Genomic DNA, 19,247 nt, shown 5'->3' with positions numbered 1-19,247 from the left:
AGAAACACAAATAAACTTCATCCATATTAATATCAGCTATGTTTTGTGAAACCACTCTCAAATACTAACAATACTTAATCTCCTTATAATTCTCACTAATGAATACATTCTCAAGAGTCACATTAAAGTTATTCAGATATGGGGAAAGAAATGCTTAATTATTAAAATAAATAGCTATAAATACATTACATATAGGAAAAAAAGAAAGTTCCAACTGATATGTCACCCCTTCACTAGCTGATGTTGGAAGGAAAGTACATACAAAACATCCACTAATTTTCACAATTTAAATAAATTCCTTAATCATTTTAGTGCACACATTATCTCTTCAGCCACTCTCTAAATGATTTTCTTGTATTGCTAATATTCGCTTTAATCCCTTTTGATGAGTCCTAATTGCAACTTCACTAGTTATATGATTTGAAATATTTCCTATAGAAGTCAGTAGGCACACCAAAAGGCCAACTAATACTAATAGTATTAATGTTAATAGCACCATCGCTACAATTTTACAGCATCTGTCGTTTCCCATCTTCATTGAGACCAAAAAGAAAATCTTGAGCTAAAACTCAAAACTCTAGTCCTCCTTCTAAACAACAATATTTCTTAATGTTCTTTTCTTCTTAGTTTTTATCAAATAAAACCACAGGAAAAACTAGTATTTGCTTCTTAGTTCTTGTCAAAAATCACAAATCAACTTCATCAAAAGTGATCTGTTTCTGTATGTTTCTTTTTATTTTCATTTATTACAGTCTCTGAGCAAAATTCCCAATCTCGTTTTTGTGATTTTCATCAAAACTCCTCATTTTAAAGGAGAATGTCTTTTATCTCAAAGTCGCTCTTCTCTAAATCTAATTCACTTTCAAAAGTCTAATGACACTTATTCATCTGGAAGTGATCTTCTTTATCTGTATCTGTTCATGACACTGATGATTTGGAATTCTTCTTCCAGCTGGTCTTTTGCCAGCTAGCACTTCACTTTCATTCCAAGTTTGAGTGTCTCTTCTAAATTGTCTCTGTTTTACAGTGTTTCCCTTTGCAAGATCTTTTTCTGGGTATCTCTTGCAGTCTTTCTTTTTCAACAACAGTCCTTTAGTTTCCGTTTATCTCAAGATTTTGATTAAAACTTGAACTAATGCTTAACTCTGATTCGCTTTAATCAGCTCTGTCCAAACAATTTTTCTTTTCCCAAAGGAGATCTTTTCAACTCTGATTTTTAATTTTAACTTGTAACTGCTTAGATCAGAGGCTCCCTCTTCTTGCTGCTGCTCATGCTCAGCTCTTTTGCCTTACACCATCTCTTCACTCTGACCACCTTGTAACTGGACTTTGGAGGTTTCGGGAACCATCTGAACTTTTATTCTCCTTACTATTCTTTTTGACTTTCTACTTGATCTTCACCAGTTACAGGTAAATATTCATCCCCCTGTGGATTTACCCCGCAAACCTCCATTTGGCTATGATCCTGTCCATCAGACTATGCAACTTGCTCATCTGTTCTTGCCTCATACACTGCTTCAGTTACTCTCACTGAGTGCATGGATCTATTGAAGTACTCCGAAACATTTGCCTGCACTGTTAGTAGTAAGGAATACTTGGAAAGGGCTACTTCAGCGTTCCTCCATGCAGCCTCTGTGGACATCTTCGAGGATAAACACCCAGTCACCCAAGTACAGACCTCGGCTGGCTGTATCCTTGTAGTCTTATGTGGCTGCATTCACTTGATAAGAGATAGACTTCGTCACAACATCCAGAAAGATGTCTTCAGTTATAGAAACTAACGTAACTGAAGGTACATATGCAAGTTTCATTGCTCTGCCCTTGGTCACTTCATGGGGTGAAGCCATCTTAATCCTGTTGCAGGACAAATATTTGCCAGTTTATTCTTGAGAGTGCCATTAGTTTGTTCCACTACACCTGAGGATTGTGGTTGATAGCTATATTGCTTGACTTTATAAGCTGTACAAATGATTCATAACACATAATTTCTAAAGTGAGTTCCACAATCAGTTTCAATAGTAGTTGGGAGTCCAAATGGTGGATTCAACTCTCTCAACAACAATTTGGTAACTGTCAGGCAATCTGCTCTTACTGTCGGAAACGTTTCACCCCATTTTGAGAGCACACAGACTACTACTAAGGGGGCGTTTACGATGCTGGACGGACCCAAGTCCGCCTGGAATCGTTCTGGAACTGGAACTGACTGACCTCCAGTCATTGGTTCCATTCCAGAAATTAGGATGCTACTGAACCCTGTTCAGTCGCAATTCTATACTTTGTTATGAAAGCATGCATTCTGAATGGAATGCACACTCTCTTAGCAAAATTCTAAGGTGCAGTTCATCCTTGCACCCCAAGGCGGACAACTCAAGGTGCCTGCCAAAGGAGGCAGGGATCAACGGGGGCACCATAGGTGCCCCCAAGGCCGCCATTCAGCAGCCATGCACTCATGGGGGCCCTGCTGGGGGCGCCCAAAGTAGTTTCCCACTGCATTTTGGGCCAGAAAGGCAGGCACAAAAAGGCACTGAGAATCTGCCATTGTAATCCCTATGCCAGAAAGAGGCGGCTGGAGGATTACTGAGGGCCTTTCAAATAGCGGACTGCCTCTCCAGGTCTGTCGTAAGCCATTCTGAAGACTGGTTTGGATTCCCTTCTGACTGAGCCCATCTAAATGGCTTGGTCGGAGGGGAATCTGAACCAGTGATTACGATGCAGGCAGGAGGGGCTCTGACCGACGGTCAGAGACTTTCCTGTACGCAGCGTAATCTGCCCCTAAGAGTTAATTTAAGCCATTCCAAAGAGGAATCTCAATAATGTCTGCTTGTAGTCTTGTAAATGAGCATTCTGTTTTGCCAATGTGATTATTTAAATGACAAACTAAACAACTGCATACATCTTTAGCAACATGCTGAAATCTTGTGTTCTCCTAATATTTTATAAACAATCTAACCAGATTATCCCTTCCTGCATGAATTTGTTTATGCAACTATTTATTCATTTAAGCAACAAGTCTGGTAGAATATATTTTTGCTCTGCTTTCACATACAAATCTTGATAATTCTTTTTATAGCCTAAATGTTTTCATTTCATTTTCTCGTTATCAGGAGCATGTTTATCTAAGTCTCTCAATTCCGTCAAAAATGTCTGCATTCAATCCATAAAGAAACTGTTTACATTGTTCAAACTTGATATAATATCACCTGTGAGATTCTCATTTTTATTTTCTTAGAAACTGACTCTTCCTGCAAAACGCAGAACCATGGCATCTGGTCAGCGTGTTTATATTCTAATGTAACCAAAACCTTGCTAGCCTTATGAGCTTGACATTTCACAGCTGACACTTCTTTTGGTTTTTGAATTGCCTCTAACAAATCCAATATTTCCATACTATTTTTTATTGGAGCACCTGAAAAGTTCATAAATCCTCTATGCAACTCATGAAAAACATCCAAACCATACTATCAGTATAAATCACTATGTCAACATTTTCCGATAAGCAACAAGCTTTTGCTGAAGCAATCACTTCTACCACTTGTCCTGATGTTATGTACAGTAACGGGGATGGCTCTAGTGTGTCTGTAATAGAGCACACTGTATAGCTAGCTCTCAATCGTCCATACTGGTCCCTAAAGCAAGAACCATCAACAAACAATGTAGAATCGACAGTTCTAGTAGACTTTCTTTTATGTTTGGTGTTGGTTATGAGCATAATGTGGTTACTTTAAATGTAATCGTGCTCTAACTCATCACTAATTATACTTTCCCTGTCTTCGCATTTGCTTGAAATTGGAAGTAGTATTGCTGGATTGCATCTTCCAATAGAAATATCCTCTGATTCAGGAATGACCTGCTCATACCATGTCAACCTGCTGTTTGTAATGGGTTGTGTTCTTGATAAAAGAATTTCAGCTGAATGCGGAAAATAGACAATTCAAGTATGACTTATCACAATTTCTTTACTGTGCTCAATTGCCAGACAAAGACCCGCAATAGATTTCAAACAACCTGGAAGACTTACAGAAACTGGATCAAACACTCTTTATAGATATGTCACTGAGCGCATACATCCCCCTTGCTTCTTCATAAGAATTGAAAATGCATATCCATCTTTTTCATGACAAAACAAGTTCAGCATCATATTTTAATCAGGCATCCCAAGTGCGGGCCCATTACACAACCTTTCTTTCAATTTCTTAAACGAATCAAGTCACTTATGATCAAATGGTATCAAATCTTGTGTACATTCTGCCTTATTGAAGGCCTTGCAAACGGGGAAAGGTTTCGGATCCACCGTCAACAAGACCCAACAATTTCAATAAATATCCGAACCAAACTCTGGTTGTTCAGGGGATTCAATTGAAAAATTGCAGGAACGCGTTCTTTTTAGACTTTTCGCACACCCTTTTCAATATGGTGTCTGAGATAAGCAACCTCCTTTTCATAGTACTCTATTTTTCTTGGGCAGATTTATGTTCATTTTCAGTCAAATGATTTAACAATGCAGTATTATCAAGTTTACAGCCTCCTTTATTTTGAATACTAGTGAGAGGTTGTGTATATATGGGGCTAAGATTAAATTACATGGTAATTTCAAACTTTCCAAATTCTTTTTTCCCCTCATATCACAAAAAAGCACCTGCAGAGCAAAGTAAACTGCTTCATCTAACTGTCCACCCAGCGGTCACTACACTCGCCCTGGTCCAGTCCACCTGGACCCTCACCTTTGTCAGTGAGTCCGTGTAATCATAGGGATGGAGAGCCAACACCCAGGGATCGAGACCAAATCAGAAAAGGAGACCTGATAGATAGGTCAGGGCTCTTTGTTATTCTCTGATCGAGGCCACAAATTCGGACCGCAGCCCTGACCCAATCTTCTGCTATCTGGGGCAAAGGGTCCCTCCATTTCAGACAGATTTCCTTCCTAGCAATAATGATTAAATAAAAGAGCAACCTTCTATGAGACTGTCTTAACAACAAAGTTTATGCTCCATCATCTCCCAGAAGAATGAGAGTTGTATTTAATTTAATCTCATGATCGAAAATCCCATTAAGTGCTAGTCCTACAATGTCCCAAAAATTCTACAAGCACAGACACTCAATGAAAATATGAACATCATTAGCTCCTATACAACCACTTTCCATACAGTTGGGGGGAGGATGAAGTGCAAACTTAGATATTTTATGTGGAGTCCAATAAAGACGATTAATAGTAAAAAAGTGGTTACGCTTCGAGTTAGCAGGTTCAACCATTTAGTAGAGAGTCTTCAATGAGCTGTCCCAAATTGACTGGATGCCCTCCTCTGGGAGGATTCCTCTCCATAGCGCATAAGGGGGTAATAACTTTCTTCTGCCACTAAAAGTACCTCATATCACCTTGCCACTTCCCAGTTCCTAAGTCTAATGTCTTGAAGTGACAGCTCTAATTCATTGGTACCCCAATATTATTTTTTGATTCTGCAAACAAGGAGGATAATTGATGAACTTAAATCTGGACAGCTCATTGTTGGTTTTGATGTTCAATACTTCAAAGGGGTGAACTCCTTACGATGATATCAAGTCCAACCAGGTTGAGACCCCCTCCCTTCTGAGTAGAACGCTGAGGGCATCCTTTAAAAATTCTGGTGTTTTTAGGGAGTCCCAAACTAGGGCAAAATCAGAAAAATAACCAATACCCCACCTCCTCCTGAGTCTATACCAAAGATCCAAGGCAGCTCTCTATACCTTTAGCCGAACCTTCTTAATAAACTCAGGAGCACCAAATTTGAATAGAAATACCTCTACGCTCCAAAACTTACCATTTCCCCAAAAAATGTTTCCCACAAGTGGGACCATCTGTTTTTGCCAGAGCATTCAAATATTTTTTCACTGAAAAGCAACACAGTCCCCATTAAAATCAGGTAAAGCTAATGGCCCTTTTATTCAATTTTCGCCTGAGTTTTTTCCAAGACATCCCAGCTCCTTTCTGGGTCCAAATGAAACTCAACACCCTCCCCTGGATGTTATCAATGCCTTGTTTGGGGAATCCAAGAGGGATAGCATTAAAAAGATAGGTTAGTTTGGGAAGGATAACCATTTTTATCAAATTAAACCGTCCATAGATTGTCAATGGAAGGTTTCTCCAAATATTTAATAAACGTTCAATCTCTGTAGAGACTATGGATAGATTACAATGTGGGATTTGCTCTATATCCCTGATTATTGTGCTACCTAGATACCTAAACTTGAGACTTAGTTCCCTCTCCCAGTCAGTGATGTTCCAACACGTAACCTCAGTTTTGGCAGTGTTGACTAAATATCCAGAGAAAGAGACAAATTCCCCCAGTAATTCTTCTACTCTCAGAACCGAAGTCAAAGGGTCTGCCGTATGAATTAATAAATCTTTGGCAAAGAGCGCAACTTTGGAGCTATAAGGTGAGCAGTTAAATGGAACCAGTTAGGGATCTAATAGCAACTGTTGGTCAAGATGCTCTGTATAGAAATCCAAGAGAAGTGGAGATAAAGGGCAATCCTGCCTTGTACCGCTTAGGATATTAAAACTGGAGGACAATGTACCATCAAATAAAATCCTGGCCAAAGCCCAAGCATAAATTGCCTTAATTGTATTAATACATTTAGGCCCAAACTCTATTGAGCTCAAGACCTCCCAGAGATAGACGCAGCATACTTTATCAAATGCCTTAGCAGCATTTAACGCCACTCCAGCCAAAGGAACAGAACATTCCATGGCAAGATCTATTGTGCCGATTAACTGCTAGGTCTGATCCTGTACATACCTCTTGGGGATGAAGCCCTTCGGATCAGAATGGATGAGCTGGGGTACGAGCTTGGCCAATCCCTCTGCTAAAGTGCTCATAAATATCTTATAATCCGCATTGAGCAGAGAGATTGGCCAATATGAGTCTGCCCTAGCAGGCTCCTTAAAGGGTTTTAGAATATGGATTATAGAGGCCTCTTTCCAAGATTCAGGGACCTCGCCACCCTTTCTGTATTTGGAATAAACAGGGCTTAACACTTTCTTCCCTTACTTATGCTGAAATGAATCTCCTCCTTGGTGATTGGATCGTCAAGAGCCTTGCAGTTTACACCTGTTAAATTAGGGAGCTGCAACTTCCTTAGCCAACAATGAATGTACTCCTGATCAGGAGATATCTCTCTCGATATAAGCTGGAAAGGAGAGACAATAAACAGACCTGCATATCTTCCTGCTTCCCTGATGTGTCGCCTCAACCAGCTTTTTGATAAAGTTCCTCGACTGTCTCGAAGTCTGTCCGGGCCTTCCAAACGAGTAGTGTACCTGCTTTTTACACATATTCAACTTTATATCCCACTGGGCTCTACATTTTTAATCAAGTAAGACCCTATATTTGCGTTTTCAAGTTGCTTCCCCAACCTTACCTGGACATTAGGGGACTGCATTCCAGCTTGAAGCAGGCTGAACTCTCGTAAGCCTACTCTGTCCTATAAGGCTTTAAGAGTTGAACGTTCATCCCTTTTCTGAGCAGAAGACTAACTTTGCAGTTCCCCTCAAAGAAAGGCCTTAAATGTGTCCCAAACGATATCCAGGGAGGCGGACCAAGGGTGTCCCAAAAAACAGCCTACATACTTGTTTTAACACCCCACCTATCTCAGGATCAGATAAAGTGACTCTCCTTAGAGTCCATCTAGATCTCACAGGGCTACAATACCCTACCAAAGAGAAAATAATAGCTGCATGGTCAGAAATATGGGCTGGTAATATGTGTATAGATGATATTTTTCCCCCATGTTACTATCAACAAAAAAGTAGTCCAATCTAGAAAAGTGGCCATGTTTCTTACTATGAAAAGTAAAGCCCTGCCTTGTACCCATCTTGTATCTCTGGATGTCCAACAGGCCCAATTCTAACAAGATGTTTTTTAGCGTCCTCCTAGGGGTATTATCATATTGACCATTGTTGGATCTATCCTGAACAGGGTCCAGCAAGACATTGAAATCTCCCCCATTATAACAGAGGCCGTAACCTCCATTAAGTTCCATTCTAGATAATAAATGAGAGGGATCATCACTGTTAGGCTCATGGAAAACCACACAGACTGTTCTGAAACAACAAAATGATCTATCCATCAGCACTTGGAGAATACTATCTAGCTTTTAGGGTATCTAGATGGGTCTCCTGTATTAGACAGATATGGGCACTACTCTCTTCCAAATACTTCAATGCCAACCTCTGTCTGGGTTTACACCTAAGCCCGTTAACATTCCAGGTTAGGATTTTTAATTAATTAAATTCCCACACCTAACCTATCAAAAACAACAATGACCGTGGACTGACATCGTAAATCATTTCTAATGCTAGGACGATAGAGGGAAAACACTTTTATTTCTTTTTTCCCCACTCCTCTCCACCTCGTGACCCCCTCAACCTCTCACCACTTCACCCTCACCCTACATGCCCTCTGTGCCCCCCACCACTCCCAGGGGAACCCCCCAACTGGAATAGCCTAGTGGTCTCCAAGTCGGCAAAAGAAACTCAATATATCTGAACTCTTCTCACTCCCTCACTCGTTCCCAAACCTACACCCCCTTATTTAATGACCCCTTTCTTAATTTCCCCAATCAACAAATCAGCTTCCTCCACAGAACGATGTATGTACATACAATTGTTCCAGATTGTGCGAAGAGAAGATGGGAGATGGGACTGAGCTTTTGCACCGAGTTTATTCAGCTCTTCCTCCCTTTTTCCCAGCTCCATCTGCCTTAATGAGGTAGTGTGGCACAAATCTGACCTAATCGACAAGGAGTAGGAGCCTGCTGAGAAAGATCCTTCTTTTAAAGCAGAGGACACAACAGCTTCCTTAGTAGTAAAAGTGAGGAAATTAAGAAAAAATCACCTTGGACTTTGCCTTCCAGCATTTCTTTTAAATGAATCTCGATGTACCCGCTGGATTTCATTTGAGAGGTCAATATCTGGCCAATTTTTTAAGGCTGTATCTTGTACCAGTTTCATCACATAGGTCTTAATGTCTGGACCTTCCACATCCTCAGGGATATTAATGAGTCTGAGGTTTTTCCTCCGGCTGGCTGTGGTTCTCAAGGCGTTCCAGGTCCTCCTTCATCTCCTTATTTTGGCGGGTTAATCGACTGACCTCAACTGATGCTTTTTCAATGGTTTGCTTTAACTTAGGTACCTCCTGTTCTAAAACCTCAGTTCCCAGGAAAAACTCCTTAAGGTGGTGCATCAACGCAGCACAGAATGCCTGTATGACAACCTGATTCTGCTCCGAAATTGCAAATCTACCATTCATTTCTTCTTCAAAAGCTAAAAGGATGCCCACCAATGTTTCTGAATTTGTATGCAAGGATTGACTAGCCACAGGCAATACTGGCATAGATTGGGGAGGCTCCACCCCAACATGAACATATTCTCCAGATGCCCCTACCCCCTTTGCTACCTATAAGACCTTAAACTGATTCGAAGTAGGGATAGATATTTATGATGAAGCAACATCTTGGGATGACTCCAGCAAAGGAGCATGGGCAGGATATCATCACATCAAGTTCAAGTTTATTTTATGATTTTGGAACTCAAAAGAGATCCAGATAAAAAATTAAGTATACATTTACAAACAGTAAAATATGATTACAAATGCACTAAATATTATAAAACATCAGATAAAACCAATATTAATAATCATGACCTCTGTATACATGTTTTAATACATATCTAAAAAGCACTCTGAAAAGTTAAAAATCCTATTCCAAAACATTTCATTTGGTGGTTCATAGATGGAGTCTGTTATGCAGAGGCAGAAAAAGTGGATAATTGTAAACAGATTGGCTTCATCCATTTACATTGATACAATAATAGGGTAGGGCAGATAAATAGCACATGGGTAACATCCTGAATAGAATTATTGCACAAATTACAAACTGGAGAGGAACCATACCATTTAGATAATAAGTTGTTTAGCGGGAGTATACCCTGCCTCAGTAATAGCCAAAAGCGGCGCGCTCCATGGGGTAGGTTCCAAGAGATAAAGCTTGTACTTTTTTTTCGCACAAGAACCAATAGCTGGATGAATGCCTCTCTTTAGGTTACGGGCTTCCCTATCTATAGTGATATTTAATTTAAAGATCGCCTGTTTCAAAGTGGCTTTTAATTGATATGACAATAGGATAAAAAGTACAGATTCATCCAGTTGTAGCAAGTCAACCGCAATTCTAAAAATGTTAACAATTAATGACTGCTCATTTAGGCTTCCTAATAATTCTTTCAGAATAAAATATCTTAGTGTACCAGGATCACCCTTTGCAAGGCTTGTAACCCATCACACTATACCTGCGAGACCCTGTACCCAACTACTTCTCAGACCGAATTCCAACCTTAGTGCAGCTACAGGACAAGCAGAGTTGACTGAGGCTAGGCTCCGTAAAAATTTTACTTTCCTTCTGTTGTATTTAGAAAGCCCCATTTTTCTAAGTCAAGTAGTTCAAAACCATACAACAGGGAAGCAGGAATTTTAGCACAAAATACCTCTAATAAGAGTGCAAAGTGACTTCTTCCTGCTGATCTATATAGGGAACCCAAACTTTTCCCCTGTGTAATTGCTTTACGAATATTATTTTCTATATGGGCTTTATCACTTAAATATCCACACACCGTTTTTTCCAGGAAAACATATGATTTTACAAGTTCCAATTTTTGTCCACCTAAAGACCAAACAGAATTCCCATACTTCAACTTTTTTCTTCCGTGCATGCACATTACTTTACTTTTAGATACATTTATCTTTAAGTAGTGGACCTCTGCATATTCGTGTAGTACCTGCTGACGACTATTTAATCCCCTTGGTGTCAAATCCAATATTAGTATGTCATCAGCATAAAGTAAACAGACCATCGGTTTTCCCCCCAGTAATGGGGCGATACCTTCACTTAGAGACAGAGCATAGGGGAGGTCAGATATATATAGAGAGAATAATAGAGGGGCCAAAAAACATCCTTGTTTTAAGACATTTATAGTGGGGATAGCTTGGGAGGGACCTCTTTCCACTCCCATCAAGACTCTACACCAAGTATCAGTATTTAGAGCGCGGACTAACTCCAAAAGTATGGCCGGCATGCCCAGGTCTGACAGTTTTCTCCACAGCAAAAGACGATCTACTTTATCAAATGCTGTGGAGAAGTCTATAAATGCTGTATACAGTCTTCCTCCTCTAACTTTAACATATTTGTCATTTATTACCTGTATTGCCGTTAGGTTATCCATAGTTCCATGCTTTGTCCTAGACCCAGTTTGTTCAAAAGATAAGATTTTACCCGTGTCCACCCAGTCATTAATTTGCATCAAGAGGCATTTGGCAAAAACTTTACCCACTGCGTCTAAAAATGCAATTTGACGGTAGTTATGTGGAACATCTCGGTCTCTTTTCTTGAACAGGGGGACTAATATACTCCCCTTCCAAGACAGGAGGACCATTTTATTTTCATAGCAGTAATTGAACACCGGGTAAAGGATTTTACTCCACATTGTACTGTTTTGTTTCAAAACTGTAATTGGTAGCTCATATGGGCCCATTGCCCCGGAGGATCGCATCCCCTTGATTGCCTTTTCAATATCTTTTTCAGATGGCTATCCATACGATGAGGGGTCTTCCTTTAGTCCAATACAATCAATTACAATTCCATTACTTGCATATAAGTTCTGAATATAGCCAACCCGTTTATGCACCTCAATAGCAACTGGAAGTGGTCTTGATCTAGCTCCACATCCCTCCCGGATGAGAGACCAATACGTTCTTACTTGGCCTTTTGACACTGCTTCTCTCAGTTTAATCCAGATGTTATCTTCCCTCTCTTTTTTCAACTTAACCTTTGCCCTATTCCTCCTCCTCTTTCATAGTGATATTGTATGATACCTATCAGAGGAGTAGGTCAAGTACTGTTCTCTAATTAATTTATTTCTTTCAATATTAAACGGGCGTAGATATCTGGGGACTATTTTATTATTTCTTATTTGGTTCGACTTTTTTGCAATAGCAATCACCGTAATCATGAAGGCATTAAAACAGTAAATTTCCGATACATTCCAGTTAGACAAGTTCTCTGCAGCGGCCTCTAAGATACTTTCCAGACCCAGAATTGCCTTGGTATCCCAATAACATCTCCCTGATTTCAAACCAACAGATTCACTGCTTAGTGCCCATGGATCACTCAGGATTGAATTTAGATTTATAGTGAGAGTTAGTATTTTATGGTCACTGTGGAGAGTATTGGAGACCTTAAGACCTTTCAATAAGAAGAAGGAGGTACTTCCCGCTACCACATAGTCTAGGATAGATTCTCTGCTATTCGATTTACAGGTAAAGTTTGCTGGTGTATCTGAAGGCAGTCTTCCATTTGCTGTAATGCCATCATCTTTCGTTAGTTCACCAAGGAGCATTTTCCCTCACTTATTTTTCCTAATATTTTGTGGAAAGAGTACTTGTGGAATCTGTAAGGATTCTTCTTTTTCCTTATTTCGGAATATGTCCAAATTAAAATTAGAGATTTTACAATTAAGATACCCTAAAAAAACTATATTAGGGGAGGGTTCTCCTTCATTGGCTTTCTTAATGTATGAGAATACTTCAATGCAATTCTAGGGGGACTACCTGCCCCCTCCACATGGTTGGGGGCAGAGATTATCCATATCTATAAAAAGGGATCTCCTATGGAGCCAGCTAATTTCAGGCCAATCAGCCTTATTGATGTTTCACAAAAAATCTACGCAAGGGTTTTATTGGATCGCCTCCAAGATTGGATGATCGATTAAGATATCCTTACACCTTTGCAAACAGGATTCTGGGCAAAAACCTCCACTATTGACCCTGTTCAGGCTCCAGTTAATCCACTGGAAGCACGTCATATTAGGAGGTGGTAGTTTATATCTAACATTCGTGGACCTGAAGTCAGCATTTGAAATGGTGGACTGTAACCAGCTCTGGAGCATTTTTCTGGATATGGGGGTTCCACCATACTTATGCTACAAGTTCGAGCTTCTCCACGAAGGGTCCTTTGCAAGAGTTTGATATGGCAAGTTTGGACAACTAACAGCCCCTTTCCCTGTGGAGAAGGGGGTCAGTCAAGGTTGTGCACTTGCGCCGACCCTCTTCTCCCTTTTTTAAATGGGTTGATTGTAGACCTCCTTGCCACCAAGGACATAGATTGCCCAAAATTGACATCACTTAGTTTTCCCGCACTTATGTTTGCGGATGACACGCTGCTGCTCTCTAAGTCATCCATAGGCAGGCAGTGTGTGCTAAACACGTTTTGCCAGTTCTGTAAAAAAAGGAACCTTATGATCAACATCAATAAAACCAAGTACATGGTCTTTAATGCAAACTCTACAAACTGTCCCCATCCAATATTAGAAGACAGACCTCTGGAAAGGGTGTCTGTCTTCGACTACTTGGGGCTCACATTAAATGATAAGATGGGGTGGGGTCCACAGATGGGCAAGGCCAACCTTAGATTGACCCAGGCCATGGGGGGAATACTCAGAGTGCAAACGAATTGTGCCGTAAAAACGATAGGCCCACCTCTTGAAATCTGTAAGGTCCAGGCGAGGGCGGCATCATTATACGGCTCAGAACTATAGGTATATAGCAATAAATATGGAACACCTCTGGTCTAGTCCGGAGGCTTCATGTGTAGCAATATCTAAAACACAACTGAAAGCTACAGTTAAGGAGTCCAAATGTATGGAAGTATTAAGGTCTGTCAACACAACAGGCCTTACATCTGAATTCCTCGACTTCAAGTGCCACTACGGATTTGAGCACGTACTACATTCCATTCAGCCGTTACTAGCAAAAAACCTCTTTCTCCAGTTTAGACATGGTACCCTACCTCTGTTTGCTTCAACTAGCAAATGGGCGGGTGCATCAAAACGTCCTTGACCTGGTTGTCGAGAAGAGGAAGAAACAGCTGTTCATGTAGTTCTTTTCTGTGAGGCGTACAAAATTCCTAGGTGGAAATGGTTAATCCAACTATGTAGGAACTTGGGAATTAGGAATTATCTTGTTTTTTTTAGGATTCTAAGAACTGATTCCAATCCTTTATATGAGCTGCTATAGCAAAGTTCCTATTTTCAATGTGGATAATCCGCAGGAAATTATTAAAATAGTACGTGTAAAAAATTCGGAACTGTATTGCCCACGCCAAAAGGACACATTGTTTACTAATTGTCTTCATGGTGGGAGAGAGAAGGGGCGCAAGTGTTTTCTATTTAACATGGGACAGGGCGATCAACTCTAGGCTTGTAGAATTTTAGACTGTATATTTATCTTATTTTTATGAACTGTTTTATAACTATATTTATGTATTTTAATATTTATTGACCTTTTCATATATTAATGATGTTTACAGCCCGACTTGCTAATGTATGTGTCAAACAACATTTTTTTTAAACCCCACCCTGTATCTGTAATTTGAGTATTTGTTTGCACTTTTATGGTTACAAAATAACCGCAATAAAGTTTCTTTGACTTGACTTGAGAGTACATTATGACAGGCGTCAGGTGGAATATTAGCATTTATTAATACCAGTGGTTTAAATTTTGCATTGTTATCAGGATTATACAATGTTATTCCCAAAAAAAAGTTGCTAGGATATTTGCAGTAGTCATATGGCTGAGATACCCGCCACCCCCTCTCAACACAATCCCAAAAGGAGGGAAACCGGAAACAGTTCTTGAAGTTTTTGGAAGTGGGAGGGAGTGACCCTCCCGGCCGTATTTATTAAAACAAAATTAAAAACATTAAACGTTTCATGTTATGTACAATTTCATTACCACATTGCGATGTTTGGCTAACCTTAACAGCTTCTCTAATACAGAAGTTCTCCTAGCCGAACTAGCATCCTACAAAACATTCTCTTGAAATCTTGAAATTGTACATCCTAACGTTTAAGGGCCAACGGCAAGATCATAACCGGTGTCAAGATCCCTAACCAGACTTACCCCACCCACTTGGGAGGGGCGACAGCACAGAGGCGTACCTCAAGTGCAACTACTACCAATTTCCCTTGACTTGACGGGGGCACCTAAAAACTCGACGCCAGTTAAAGGTCGTTCGAAGACTCGTGTGAGGTATCTAGAAGGTATCGTAGACCTCCCCCCAACCCCACACAACTTACCGCATCTGCCGTCGCAGATGTCACTGGCCCCGGGAAATTCCCCAGGAGGGGGCTGTAACCCCTCCTACAAAGGAAGGGGCCTTGACCGCCTTTCCTTTACTTCCGGCGACCCATCCTTAGACGGGACCGCCTCCCCATTGAGGGGCCAATGGCCACCTCTCCCGAGCGCTCCCATCCGTGTTGGGTGACGCCCACTCATAGGGATCTTCTAATTAGTGCTCACCGATCATGACCTTACCGCCTACCAAAATAAATACGACAATGCTAACAACACATACGAATACATTGGCCACTATGACCGAAAAGTGCATGCTTAAAACTAACACTATATCCGAATCTCTTTAATCGAAAAACGTACACAAAATAGACCAATCTTTATTATATTCAACATCAACATGATACTATCACAACCTGTAAACGAAACAAAACAGAATTATTAATCAACTTTATTACAAACAACTGGCTGTCCTCAGGGGCTGGTGGGTGGGTCAAAATTGGCTCTTCGTTCCGTCTCGAGCTCACGTGCAGCGAGGAGGTGCAGCTTCAGAGCACAAGAACAAGAGGACGTCTTCTGGTCTTGCGTCCCTTTTATCCGTCTTCAGGGCGGGCGTAAACCCGCCCCTGCCTGCCCCGAGGGCGTGGCTGGCTGCGTCAGTGTCTAGGCCAGCCCACTCTAGGGCGGGAAAAGGCGCGCCCCGGCTACGCCGCTTCGGGCATACCAGCCGAGACGCGCCTCCCGCCCAAAAATGGCTTCCCGGGGGGATTGAGGCACTCCGCCATACGTTCGGGGGGACCGAGTGGTCGCCCCTTTCCATATGGCTGAGATACCCGCCACCCCCTCTCAACACAATCCCAAAAGGAGGGAAACCGGAAACAGTTCTTGAAGTTTTTGGAAGTGGGAGGGAGTGACCCTCCCGGCCGTATTTATTAAAACAAAATTAAAAACATTAAACGTTTCATGTTATGTACAATTTCATTACCACATTGCGATGTTTGGCTAACCTTAACAGCTTCTCTAATACAGAAGTTCTCCTAGCCGAACTAGCATCCTACAAAACATTCTCTTGAAATCTTGAAATTGTACATCCTAACGTTTAAGGGCCAACGGCAAGATCATAACCGGTGTCAAGATCCCTAACCAGACTTACCCCTCCCACTTGGGAGGGGCGACAGCACAGAGGCGTACCTCAAGTGCAACTACTACCAATTTCCCTTGACTTGACGGGGGCACCTAAAAACTCGACGCCAGTTAAAGGTCGTTCGAAGACTCGTGTGAGGTATCTAGAAGGTATCGTAGACCTCCCCCCAACCCCACACAACTTACCGCATCTGCCGTCGCAGATGTCACTGGCCCCGGGAAATTCCCCAGTCGGGGGCTGTAACCCCTCCTACAAAGGAAGGGGCCTTGACCGCCTTTCCTTTACTTCCGGCGACCCATCCTTAGACGGGACCGCCTCCCCATTGAGGGGCCAATGGCCACCTCTCCCGAGCGCTCCCATCCGTGTTGGGTGACGCCCACTCATAGGGATCTTCTAATTAGTGCTCACCGATCATGACCTTACCGCCTACCAAAATAAATACGACAATGCTAACAACACATACGAATACATTGGCCACTATGACCGAAAAGTGCATGCTTAAAACTAACACTATATCCGAATCTCTTTAATCGAAAAACGTACACAAAATAGACCAATCTTTATTATATTCAACATCAACATGATACTATCACAACCTGTAAACGAAACAAAACAGAATTATTAATCAACTTTATTACAAACAACTGGCTGTCCTCAGGGGCTGGTGGGTGGGTCAAAATTGGCTCTTCGTTCCGTCTCGAGCTCACGTGCAGCGAGGAGGTGCAGCTTCAGAGCACAAGAACAAGAGGACGTCTTCTGGTCTTGCGTCCCTTTTATCCGTCTTCAGGGCGGGCGTAAACCCGCCCCTGCCTGCCCCGAGGGCGTGGCTGGCTGCGTCAGTGTCTAGGCCAGCCCACTCTAGGGCGGGAAAAGGCGCGCCCCGGCTACGCCGCTTCGGGCATACCAGCCGAGACGCGCCTCCCGCCCAAAAATGGCTTCCCGGGGGGATTGAGGCACTCCGCCATACGTTCGGGGGGACCGAGTGGTCGCCCCTTTCCATATGGCTGAGATACCCGCCACCCCCTCTCAACACAATCCCAAAAGGAGGGAAACCGGAAACAGTTCTTGAAGTTTTTGGAAGTGGGAGGGAGTGACCCTCCCGGCCGTATTTATTAAAACAAAATTAAAAACATTAAACGTTTCATGTTATGTACAATTTCATTACCACATTGCGATGTTTGGCTAACCTTAACAGCTTCTCTAATACAGAAGTTCTCCTAGCCGAACTAGCATCCTACAAAACATTCTCTTGAAATCTTGAAATTGTACATCCTAACGTTTAAGGGCCAACGGCAAGATCATAACCGGTGTCAAGATCCCTAACCAGACTTACCCCTCCCACTTGGGAGGGGCGACAGCACAGAGGCGTACCTCAAGTGCAACTACTACCAATTTCCCTTGACTTGACGGGGGCACCTAAAAACTCGACGCCAGTTAAAGGTCGTTCGAAGACTCGTGTGAGGTATCTAGAAGGTATCGTAGACCTCCCCCCAACCCCACACAACTTACCGCATCTGCCGTCGCAGATGTCACTGGCCCCGGGAAATTCCCCAGGAGGGGGCTGTAACCCCTCCTACAAAGGAAGGGGCCTTGACCGCCTTTCCTTTACTTCCGGCGACCCATCCTTAGACGGGACCGCCTCCCCATTGAGGGGCCAATGGCCACCTCTCCCGAGCGCTCCCATCCGTGTTGGGTGACGCCCACTCATAGGGATCTTCTAATTAGTGCTCACCGATCATGACCTTACCGCCACAGGCCCGGATAGTTGACCGGCTATCCGGACCCCCCACAAAACTCCTACCTAAAGGTCATGCTTCAACGTTTTTTAACCATGCTAAGAAGTCTCCTATGAGTAACTCATTTCCCACCCGAGACAAATGCACACCATCCCCCAAATACATACTGTCATCATTTATACAACCATGCGAGATAGAATGCAATGTCCTGGAACGGAACAACCTACTCACTTTGTTATTAAGTTTTCTAACAGAATGGTTCAAAGCAGGAATCGAGATAGCCCCCCGCCACACTTTTCGTGGGATCATATGAGACCACGCAATTATGCACCCCGGAACTCTCCTCGCCAACCAACTTACAGTGGAAAGCATTGCCTCTAGGAGAAGTCGTCTACCGGTGGTGACCAAATCATTGCCCCCCAAATGTACTATGACTATAGACGGCGGTGACCTCATCCGCCCTAACAAACCCTCAAAGAATGCTTGAAACTGGTCAAAACAGAGACCGCCCCTTCCGTAGAAGGACACCCTGTACCCGTATTCCCAGGCTACGTGAATCATGTCACCTGCTTCGAATACGTCTGCGGCACGCCTCACGTATGAGTGGCCCACGACCCACACCTCCTTTTTCACAGCCGGTGATGTCTGACCGCTGGCCCGGTGTTGGGTCGACTGCATAGTCCGCCCTGCCTCGTAGGCTTGCGCAACTGAAAACCAAACAAAAACAAGAGGCGTGAGTACATCATTAACAGCTTTACAACATGTGCAACCGCACATACCTCTTATAACAATTGGAGGACCAACGCCCCACTCGTTTTACTTGTTCAACATTAAGACCCCTGGCTGTAGCTTCAGTGGCAGCCCCTATCCGAAAGGAATGGGTCCCGAACTCGCCCGGGTCCAAGCCCGCTGCGGTAATTGACATCGCAAGCACCCGCTGAAACTGAAACCTTGTCAGTGGGGTGGCGTCAGCGTGTCTCAACAATGTCCCCCCCCATGATGCCACCCTTCGTGCTAGGTAATCTTCTAAACACTTTACCGGACACATGGAGGACCCAGGAATCCTGCGAATGATTATGCAGTCACCCATCCCATCTTGATCGGTCTTGGACCTGACAAAGGAGACAGTCATCGTCTCGCCCCTGATCTGAACGTGGTCCTGGCACAAACCCCCCACCACATCCTGTTTGTTCCTCGCCACTAATTCACTTATCC

Source organism: Lissotriton vulgaris, chromosome 2_1, assembly GCF_964263255.1.
Source record: "Lissotriton vulgaris chromosome 2_1, aLisVul1.2, whole genome shotgun sequence".
Taxonomy (NCBI): domain Eukaryota; kingdom Metazoa; phylum Chordata; class Amphibia; order Caudata; family Salamandridae; genus Lissotriton; species Lissotriton vulgaris.
Note: the sequence above shows the minus strand (reverse complement) of the source record.